Source organism: Ruditapes philippinarum, unplaced genomic scaffold (genome assembly GCF_026571515.1).
Source record: "Ruditapes philippinarum isolate M1 unplaced genomic scaffold, ASM2657151v2 ctg3079_1_1_1_1, whole genome shotgun sequence".
Lineage (NCBI taxonomy): Eukaryota > Metazoa > Mollusca > Bivalvia > Venerida > Veneridae > Ruditapes > Ruditapes philippinarum.
The window spans coordinates 23531-35990 of record NW_026859501.1 but is presented as its reverse complement, the minus strand read 5'-3'; positions in this window follow the sequence as shown (position 1 = coordinate 35990).

Sequence of the window (12460 nt, the reverse complement as noted above, 5' to 3'; positions counted from 1 at the left end):
CCGACTTTTTATCAGTGTGTGTCAATGAAACAAGAGCATGGATAATGTAAAATTTGTTAAATTCAAAAATTTTGAAAACTTCATGAAAACATTTACAATGATCTAAACTGCGGATTGCAAAATATGTTAAAAAACAAACCATATTTATCATGTAAATTTCAGATTGAGACAACATTTCAGTTAAAGCTGAGTCCAGGGACATGTAACCATCACCATTGTATACACAAAATAGCTAAAAAGATATTTCATATTATAATAGAAATATAAAAGCAGGTGACAACGTTTGTAAAATAAAAAAAAAAAATAAAAAAAATAATAAAAAACACGAAAGAAAACATAATGAAAACTTATAACAATTATCAAAACTGCGGTTTGCAAAACATGTTAAGAAAGAAACCTTATTTATTATGTAAATGATCTAAGTGATAAATGTTAAAATGAGAAGACGCGTTTTGTGACATTACACGCAGATTTTTAAAGCTGATTACGGTACTTCACTTGATTAAAATGGCATCCCTGTGTATGCGAAGTGCAATGAAGCAAAGAACATTTCATCTCAAACCTACGTTGCTGATTTAAATAACGTTGCATCCCTATATAACGTTATGTTTATGATTTATTCATTGTTTTCTTTAGTTTTTAAATCTTCTTATTAAAATTAATAAATGATAAAATGCACAAATGGCACTATAATGAAAATGTGTATAAAATACGTTAAAATGTCTTTATAATGTTGTATTCTAAGCAGATAAACAAATCTTCATCGCCTTTTACTTTTCCAGCTAAAAACTACACCAGTGACATTGTTTCATAATCTCCTGGGGGTAAAGAATGTTTTCTGCAAGCAATCTATCACAATAACTCGTTACCATTAATAGCTTTTAATCTTATAGGGGATCTTTTTAATATAGCTTGAATACAAGAACATCTAAGTATTGCCACAATATTATTTAGTTATGCTTAAAAGGAACAATGGAATTGGAATATAAAAAAAAATTACAATAAAAGAATGTATAAATGTGTCAAAAAAGTAAATACAAACATAAATATTAATTTGAAAAACGATAAGGTAAAATTTAACCAATATTCATGTAAATATCCATACCTAAATGAACTCAAACTCAAAGCAGAGCCTTACCATTTCCCAGAACATGATTAATGACAATAAACCATTTGATTTTGCTGATTATGACTTTATTTTCCTAGGACGAGGGAATATAGGTCTGTACTACTACTACTAGTATATGTTTATTTAATTCAATAAATGATAGGATTAATACAATTTTGATGAGTGATAAAATATGTTTTTGCCAATTACACAATTATTGTCCATACTGTAGTAAGGTCTGGCAAATGAGGTACAATCTTTTGAAATAGCACAATTTTATGCTTCATATACTACTTCCCTATGGCGGGGACGTTGGTAACTCTGTTACAAATTCTTGATCAAAATAATCATTATCACTAAGACGTTTATTATATGATATTTAACGTTTATTGAAAATTGTCTGTTTGTTTAATAAGGTTTTACGTCACACCGACACAGTATAGGTCATATGGCGACGTTCCAGCTTTACTGGTGGAGGAAAACCTCCGATGCCCTTCCGTGCATTATTTCAGGCACGAACGGGCACCTGAGTAGAACCACCGACGTTCGTCCCGTAAGCAAGCTGGATAGTTTCCTCATTATTGAAAATACGTATACCAAACGTGTATTCTAAACTAACGTTAACTAAGTTTTATTGCCGCAATATAAACAAATAACATAATAGTTAATTAACACTTAAATCATTTCACTAAACGACAATTTTAATTAAAAACTAGCATACATGTTTAACAAAAAATATCTAAAAGTAATAAGTGTTCAACAAAAATCATGTACGACTTAAGTTATAAATATAGAGGTAAACAATGCTAAAGACTTTATTACTTAATTAAATTCGGAAGATGATTTTAGAAAACAAGTCCAAGACATATATAAATTCATTTCCATTGTTTTTTATTTTCATCATCAAAAATTTAAGCCAAACAAGAAATGAATTTCCGTTGACAGAAATATCTTTACAAAACATTGAAAATACCCCAGTGTTTCAATATCTGCATATCTGGATACTCTAAATGACAACTTAAACGGGTGCTCCACCGGTATCGCTCCATAATATGTATGTGTTTTTATGTGCAAAAGCATTATTTATGTCCTCGTTTTGATCCCCCATTTTATATATTGTTTTGATGTCCTCTTCAGCTTCAAATACGTCATAGATAATTAAAGCTTGCTATGTACTCCGTCTTAATTGGTGTCCTTTTTGCTCCTTGTCGGTGGGCCTGCCTATGGGGGATGCATTCATTGAGTGCCGCCTTTCCTTGTTGTTCATGTGCTTTTTTATATTTGTTACTTAATATATGAATTTGACCCGAGTTTAAAAGTCACCAAGTGTTTTGTTTATAGATTATATCTGAAATAAAAGCAAAACAAGTCTGTAGTCACCATGGAATTCTACCTGATATTATACCAGTTATATAGATAACGACAAAAGCTTGGTAATTATAAAAAACATTTTAAAACTAAACTCTCTACGGAACTTGCAATATAAAATGCATACATCATATCTAAGATAGCATGCCAATGGAAGGCCGTGTGAAAATATTCTGCATGGCAAACCCACGAATCTTTATTTCAGAGATTAGTTTTAATACGTCAGGATTGGCGTCAACATTGATAGATGCAGTTACTTTGGGAACGATTTCTGAGGGAGGATTTTAAAATTAAATTAAAAAAAATTATGTCAAATAAAAAATTTTTTTTGCATATCAGAAGTTTCTGAACTTTCAATGTTCAAACTGTATCAGACGACATGATGTTGGATGTTATTCAGATACATTTCAATAAGAAAATCCGCTCCTACATAAAATACAAAAATATACAATGAAAGAAAGAAAGTGAAAAGTTTAAAGTTACACGTGTCATAAAGTTGATGATAATATTGTTATTTTGTAATGTTAGCAATTTACGTAAAATTTTCTTCTTTCCCGACAAATTCATGCTCTCATATTACTGTCCTGTCTAAATAATACAATGCCGTTATAGTTCGTACTAAAGGAATGGTATTTAGAAACGGTATTTCCTTACTTTTGTATTCCTTTTAACACAAGGTTTCCTTCTTTTGGTGATGTGTATGGTTCTTGAACGAAGTTTATGTTATGTTGATTATAAGATATTTATAATCGACTTTGTTTTTGTCTTTGTCTTTAATGTCATCATTAAAATCGAATGTTATAAAGGAAAGTCTTTATAAAGTATACTATAAATATAAAATGATTTGCTGTAAAATTCTCTTTTTAAAGTATGAGTTTATTTAAAATTATCTTCCCTTTTCGATTTTATATTACGTATTGAAAGAGAGAAATATATAACAGGTGATAAATCATTGACAAGAAAACATTTTTAACAAATTTAACATCTCAAAAGTAGATTTTGAAAAATATATTATACAAATATGGACTTTTTAGCTGTTGAATATGATGTGATATGTACTGAAAAAATTAATATATCGCCTCGGTCAATATTAATTTTTCAGTACATATCACATCATATTCAACAGCTAAAAAGTACATATCTGTTTTATTATATAATCTATAAATAGCTTTTATATGGTTCTTGATGCTGGGTCATACGGGGGTTGCGTTCATTGAACGCCGCCTTTCCTTGTTGATCTTGTTTATCATATTTTATCACATCTGCCATTGCATACGACGGAAATCATTATTTTTCAGCTTGTCTACTGATTCCATAATTCTTATGTACACCCAACTCAACGTTTTTTCAGAATAATAACAACAAACTAGGCGTGACGTCACGTCAAAGTATCGCGTCTTTTAGGGATTTCCAGAAAATCCATTTTTAGAAGAAAAACCGGTGAATGTACTCTGAAAATCTATTATACTCTGATATTGACCTGTTATTTTTTACAAAAAGTTGCTTGTTAGCCAATCAGGGAAAGGCATTTCAAAGCTATTTATAGATTATATAATAAAAATCTATATGCTTTATCAAAACCAAATTTCAAGAGTTTCGGTTATATTCTATTTATCAACTCAGCATACTTAAGACTAAAAATATAGTTATTCTTGCTGATGGGACTGCCTGTGCATTATTTTCCTAATCCTCTTATAAAACAAGGAATTCTCTGTGAATAAACATTCGTGAAATACGTGTTGTCATGCTCTGAGACTGTTAATCCTGACGATAGTTGAAGAGAATACAGATTATTGATAAGGAAATCACGTGATTGTGCATCTGCACGTGATATTTTTAAGTCATATTGTAATAAAGATTATAAAGAATAAACAAACTATCAAAACATGTTATTTTTACCGATACCACTAGTACTCAATAATTGATAATTAAAGAGTATGCTGTAAAAAATATTTTCAAGTTTTATTGTTGTTTTAATTACTCTTGAATATTTGAATAAAATTGTCAAGGGGTTCCGAAAATATTTCGATTAAATAGTTACTTCCTTTAATTAGTTACTACACGGGGAACAATAAACTAAAATATCTTGTCAACTGGTATTTATCTAGCCTTTAAATTGTGAAGTATGTGTTTTGAAAACGGGGTTGTTCCAGTATGATATATAAATGAGGTTGTAACGAATTCAACGCAATGAGATTCACATTAATTCAGTTTCAGATATCATAGCTGTTTGTTCTGTTCCGTCAACGTCGTTTTAGCGGGACGGACAAAAACCAACCTGTAAAAACTCCACAACTATAAATTTTATATAGTGGAGATATGATATTTATTTCCCAGTTTTGAACAATTATTTAAATCCATGCATGCATGTGCATAAATATATATAATAAAGCAATATGGTAAACAAAGGTCGTTGTCCATCAAGATATACATGTATTTGTGTTGCATCAGCGTAGGCTGTTATACCACAAGGTGTGTTTCCCGTCGTCTTGCGAGAGTAAAAAAGAGTTAAAATGGCCACGCCCTAGTACTTACTCCCGTATAATAAAAGTTGACTTAAAACATCTCTGTTATACGACCGATTTCCACAGGAAAACTGTCATGGAACATATCATAGAAGGACAAATATTTTAATAAACTGGACATCAAAATAAATATGTTTCCTTTAAAGGCACATTATGTCTCAGTAACAAATTTTTTTCTTTCTTTCAAAAAGCCAAAAATGACTTTTATAATATTTAAAAGATGGGTTTAGAGGATGTCAAATGTTTATTACTTGCGGAAATTAGCGCAGGAAGTGAATTAATTTGTCATAAAAGTAGCAAAATATAAATATAGTGGTATTTTGACTTCCAATTACAGTTATTGACAACGGCTAAACATAGTTCAGGTAAATGGCCAATTAGTAATGTTTCGGAAACCATCAACAAAAAAAATAAACACAACAAAACACTAAAAGTAAAGGGCTTATGAGAAATAAACTTAAAATAATTTCTTAGCCTTAATTGGCCTTTAAGTTACAAAGTAATTTTGCAAAATGACACAGACTGTTTTGCAATAATGTTAAATGACGGGATATGAGAATTTATACCGATACAATTATATCTTATACACTTTAAATAAGAAGATCTCCGAGCCACAATTATAGTATATCAACGTAAATGTCAAACTTTCAAGGATATTGACGCTTTTGAATCCCTTGCAATATTGTAAAAATCTGCGAAATGCACTTCAGTCAATTACATAAAACAAAAATATATTTAACACTTCCTTCTTCCGTGTGTACATGTATAAAACAGAAAGGTTAGTGACACATAACTAGAAGCAATATCACCATAAATTCATGTATAATTATCATATACATGTATCAAATCGAATGCTTACTGTATTTGTAGTATAATAGAGCAATCATATTCCACATATTGGAAAATGTATAAGTTTTATGCTAATATTTAATAATTAAGAGTATATTTTCATTCCTATTCTGCTTGGTAATTGTATAAGATTGCTGTATGAACGAATAATCTGATATTTTTGAATTTAAATTCCCGGCGTTAAAAACGTTCAAAGGTTTAATATAAAGCATCTTTACGATATTATACGAATATATTAGCATACCAATAGCTGATAGGAAGAACTAAGAATGCATCATATTGCATACACGAAAATTAAAAAAAAAGTAAAATAAGTAAGGATTGAGTTGACTAGAAGAGGAGGAGAAATACATCATTACTACAAATGTGCCATATTGTATTCACACAAACCTTTAAAATTGTAAAATGATTAAGGAAGAGAAATACATTTGCGCCGAAGGTATAGAACACAAATGCAATCGGAATAAAAGGAAAATTCTTCTTTAAAAGTAAATGGAGTAAAGTAGAATATGCTTCAATGTTTCTTAAATATACACATCCATTAAGATGACTATCAAGTTTCTCTGATAAATTCAGATGAATGATTTGAAAAACAGGGTGATTGGCAGCAGATATTGCATGTCAGTTTGACCTAGTTGTTAATTGCACATGTGGGGTCAGTAGACTTACTTCGGAGTTATGAATACTTGTGTATTTTAAGCTTATCGGGGTGTTATGGACAAATTGGGGGATTAGCTTAAAAACACCCATAGTTGCCGTATTCTGGATAACATTTCCTGATATCAAGAGAGTACACAGCGATAAAATAGCAATCACTTTGTTACGCTCACTAAAAAGCAATGTTAATACAGATACTGTTAGAAACAGAACGTAGTAAAACATTCGAACGTTGTGCAGGATTAGTTTAATTTCTTGTTTTTTTTTACGCTGCAACATGAAAGATATTTGGATAACCTCGGGTGTTACAAACTTAAACCAACACCACGGGTCAAACCCACCTCACCAATTAGAGCTAAGAGATGCAAAGATTCCAGTCATTTGAACCCATTTAGCCGCCTCTTACAATCACGCGGGGGTAACCGTGGGCTACAATGCTGATGATTCTATGCGTATTGGCAACCCCTCAACCACAAAGGAGGAGTGGTGGGGGTTTAGGGCAAATTTCGTACCTTCTCATAAACTGCTCATTTAAATGGCTTAACGGACTACGATTTTCGACTTCGTATTATTTTTGTTAGGATAAATTTACAAACTGCAACAATCTTTAAGGGAAAACTTTATTCTTTGTTATGTGTAACTATAAAAAATAATATATGTCGTCTTATATTTTACAGTAAGCTACAAGTATTAAATATTTCTTTTAGAAGTTAATCTTAGACTTATAAATGTTCATATAAAAAAAGCAATTGATATAAAGAACATATCGATTGATATGAATTGTTGTAATATAAATATTATTGTTGCGATGACTCAAGATCAAGACATGTCTTTTGCAAATGAGTACTATCTAGAGTCTTACAAAGCTATAAATATAATAAGTCTGAAACATTTTGGCATTTTATTTTCAATTAATTTTAAACGAGACAGTATTTGTACTGAAGAAAAATATGATACAGTCACCGGATTATGTATTTTGGAAGGTGTAAATTAAGGCCTAGCAAGAACGGCACAAATGTATGAATACTAGTTTAGGTTTTAATTTGAAATGGAATGATATCAAAGAAAAAAAATGAAAAAACCTTTTAATAAACACCCGTGGACTACGCTGTCGTTAGTAATATTGTACAGTATTACTTTTTTATTTAAAAATTCATGTTCTGTTTAAATTAATATTTTGAATTTGGAGACAAAGAAGAAATAATCTGTTAATTTGACATAAACATGTAGGTTAAATTTCAAATTCAATTATTGAGAAGACATATCGTACAAAAAACACAAGACGAAATGTACATATTTTATAGTTGTGTACATGTATATACTATGATTTTACAATTGCGGCGTTCCATAGTTCTGTTAGTGTTATATTTTGATACGGTACACAAAGCCAACTATATCGTGAGTTAATACAGTACGATATTTATCGGGTAATACATGTATATTATACACACAGCATTTATGTTATCAAATCCCTATTTGCACTTAAATATTTGAGCTTTTTAATGACCTAATTATCCTTCCATCTTAATTACACATTGGACTGTAAAGCACCTTTTCTTAAAGTAACTCAAATAAAAAAAGTATTTATAGCAATATATAAATTACCTTTCCGCATTCTGTTTCTTTATACGAACTCATTAACAATGATGAATGTAACTTTCATATTACAGCTGTCTTATTTTGTTAATATTTGTGCGAGAATGTCGTTTGTTTTAATAATTTGATAAAAGATGTTTATTCATCGCAAAGTATGATCAATCTAAAATGATCACCGGTGAATTCATGTTTCAACTCACGTAGAACAAAATGACACAAACATGTCTTTGGTTCCTTACTTTTTCTAAAAAACAAAAAAAACAAAAAAAAAACAAAAAAACAAAACAAAAAAACAACAACAGCAAAAACAAACAAACAAACTTGATAAACTGTTCAGCTTCAACTCCTTTCAGTGTAATACAATTGATAAGAAATATGTTTCGAAGAAAACATATTTTTATCTTAGTGTAGCATTAAGTATGCATGCGTATCGAAATATATGTATAAATGTGTAATTCCGATGAATAACCGGAGTGAGGTTATAAAAAACTTATGTTGAGGTCAATATATGATTTTCCGAACCTGAGAACAGATATATGGACCGAGAACAATAATCCGTCGTTTTGCGGACTCGTGATATCGGCGGTAGTCAGTCAATTAAAACGGCGATAATAGAACCGTATACGATATTAGAAGATAATGAATGTCAGCTATAAATATACTTGATAAATAAGTTTTGTATACCACGCGGTAAATGTAATACAAATTAATTTGTGAGTGGTAAAAGTTTGTGAGCTGTCCACTGTATCAAACACCAGCAAACATTTCCGGTAGTTACTTAAACAACCAAAGAAAATAAGATGAGTTTAATTCATTTTTACGAAGAAAATTCTTTTTGATCAGATTTGCACATATATATACAATGTATCTACTAATTTCATGGAAAACCAACAACAACAGAAAACTTAAAAAGATCAATGCTGTGAAGATGTCAGCATAAAATATCAATTTACATAATACATTTACATAAATATTTATTTAACGCATGCTTATCTCAAGGCAATGGAAACATTTCTTATAATTATATTATCCGAACAAGACACGAAAACAAAGCCTCTTGTTAACAAATTCAAATATTAAAGGAGCTCCACTTCAGATAAAAATACATAGATTAAGTGAGGCACTTAAAATAAAAAAATATGAATATGATGATAAAATGTATACTTAAAACTTATTGTAAATCGATACTTAGTAATAAAATTGTGAGTCTGACGTGAGTGAAATGCATTGAAAATGCAATAAAAATCATTCTTCTGGAAAAACGAGGGAAAGGAAAGTTCTGAAATTTGCACATAAGTTATTAGTTCAGACCTTCACCAAATGGTTCACATATCTCAGAGAAATATTTTACAGTCCCATCGTGTCAGAAAATCTCGGTTGAGTCCTTTTAATGAACTACAACTTAGAGTACATGTATATGAGATATATTCATATCGTAATACAATAATGTTAAACATATCTTACTAACTCTCTGTGGATGTAATCTTACCTGTATCTTTATATCATGTCTGGACATCACAAGATATTCGCTATAATAACGCAGTTTACAATTGGAGCGCATGCGTGAGATCGTGTTCTTTGAATGAGATAACCTGGGACAAATAAATGTCGTTTGATGCCACATTATAATCTATATACATTTCATATAAAAATAAAGTGATATAATCTGTCATTATATAAATATTAATGTTGTGATGGCTGAAGCTAAAGACATGTCTTTAAATATAAAATAGACTTTTCACGTGTAAGTACTGTCTGGGGACAATCGTGCTGTAGCAAAACTATGCAATGATGATAAATCTGACGATGCCTGGAGAAGTTTTGAGATGATTTACCTATCTTTGGGAAATAATTACGGTCTATATTTCATTGTGGTTTTAGTAAAGAGTTTCCCAGTCAAGCTGACACTATGAAATGGATATGGTTATGAACAAGCTTTACTGGTAGGTGATGACATTGAGTTCCCCTTTGTGCCATGTGTATCAGGCTATTAGACACAAACTTTGATGGACAGTCATTAAGATATATCATTTCACTCAGGCTAGTGTACAATTGTACACCGCAAGACTATGCTCGTTAAAAAGATGGTTTAATACTCATGAATACTATGAAAGAGTTTCCCCATATAAAAGTTAAATGTCAAGAGGGAAATAAAAGTCGAAAAAATAATTTTTAATAATATATATTTGCCCATAAATGTTTTTAGTTGTTTCCCTTAAAGCCTAAAAAATTTCATTTATTACACTTAATAAAATTGATGCGTGTCGTTTTCAGAAAAAAAGCAGAATCCCTAAAGAAAGCGCAACACGACAAAATTGAAAATATTGCAGGCTCGGTTTGATTAAGCCTGTTCATGTACAACTTAAATGTTTAAAGGTTTAAACCCTGTTAAATTTAAAGAGACATTTACTTTGGTCTAGAATTTTCAAAATGTTCGTTTTTGTTGGAAGATTGAACTTGGTAAAGTACGTTATATGGTTAATTAATGATACTTTTCAAAAGACAATATATGTAATCACTGTTGAAACGAGTTGCACCACTAAAGCGTATCATTTTGTTACATTAACGACACATAACTGCATGTTTTAAGATCTTTTTTGCAGTTGTAAAACATCAAATATGCAGTAAATCCAATATTTTAACATTATTAAAACAAGTTTGACATTTCTAAAGAAATAAAAAGATGATGATTTCTGAGGCATAATGAACCTTTAAAATATTCAACAATTGACAAGTCTTCATGGTGCAAGTTGTTGATAATGAATTCGTAATATATCAAACACGTCCTGTAACCTTTTTAAAAGCAATAATTGCAAATCTTACAATCCTATTCCAAATATGTTACTCTTTCTAAGACAGTGTCGATGTTGAAATTAAAAACTGTCATTAGTTGTAGTAGTTTTTAAGAGGTGTAGAGTTGAAATCATTCTAAATTATAACTTGCTCTTGATCACAAAACGCGTTTTGAAACAATCAATGCCAGTATAAAACCTTCTTCATATATCGCATTGAATCGAACAAATGGCAATACAGTTGTTACAAAGAATAATTTTAAATGCACATCAATTGAATAATACTTCTGGTCAAATAAAATGTGTTAAACAATTGATAAATGCATCAAGTACAATGAGGGTGTTATTTTTGTAAATCTTCCCTTCATACATCTGCTTGTATATCTCAATAAACACATTTGTTGTATGACTGATAACAATATAAAATCATAGCTAATTAAATATATGAGTGTGGCGAAAGCAACGATAATGTGTTGTCACGAGTACTTGCTACTCCTTTCTACGGTTTATCTCCCTCCGGCACTGAAGTCTTTAGTAATCTCCATATATGAACACAACAATGGAAGAGTGTTATAAACAGAAATAAACACATACATTGTTTTCAGGGATATTTAGAGTATTACCAAAGACGTCTTTATTTTAAATAATCATACTACACAAATGACATGATGGTCATCGATTTTGTTGTTTGCCACACTGTTTATTATTGAATTCTTTGTAAAATGTTAGCTATAAATTATTTAAAATGCGCTGCACTTTTTCCTCTTTGCTAATGATTTTACGTACAATACAATATTGATATAGAAAGACTGATGTCAACCTTTATACATACTCGTATTATACAGACTTAAAGTTTTCTGTTTCAACTAAAAAATCAAATAGTTTGTAACCATAAAATTCCTGTACAAATTCAAACATTTGCACATTTCCAAATGTCAAAGCAGACATGATTTTCTTTTTATAACACCCATAAATTAAGACATGTAAATGACTTTATAAACTATGAAACATCTAATGGTTAATCAGAAAGTGAACATATATGATATATACCATCAAACGTATTCTTTTCACTACTTATAAATGTATTTTCAGTGTCATTTACTACATACAACAAAAACCTATGAATGTACAATGATCCAAAATAACAACAGGTGCCCGTTTCAATTATTCAAACAATATTTTATATCACGAAAACTTTACAATTAAATAATTTAAAAATATCGTGTTCACCATTTTGGAAATTGTCGACTTGCAGTGCAAACCAATAGAAATTAAGACAAAGAGCTTGCATAAATAGTTCAACGCATTCTTAATAACTTTATGATATCCAGAAACAATGCATCTTTGTCAAATAATGTGAAAAGGGAAGAACTTTTAATAATTTAAAATAGGTTCACAAAAATAAATTTGCAGAAAACGACATTGGCATGATGCAATAGTATATCACAAACGAACATTTACTTTAATAGGCCAGACAATATACATCATAATTATTCTAAACGAAACATACGATAGGAGTGCATGCTTTTATCTAGAATTAAGTCTTTGTATCTGGCTTGCTCTTA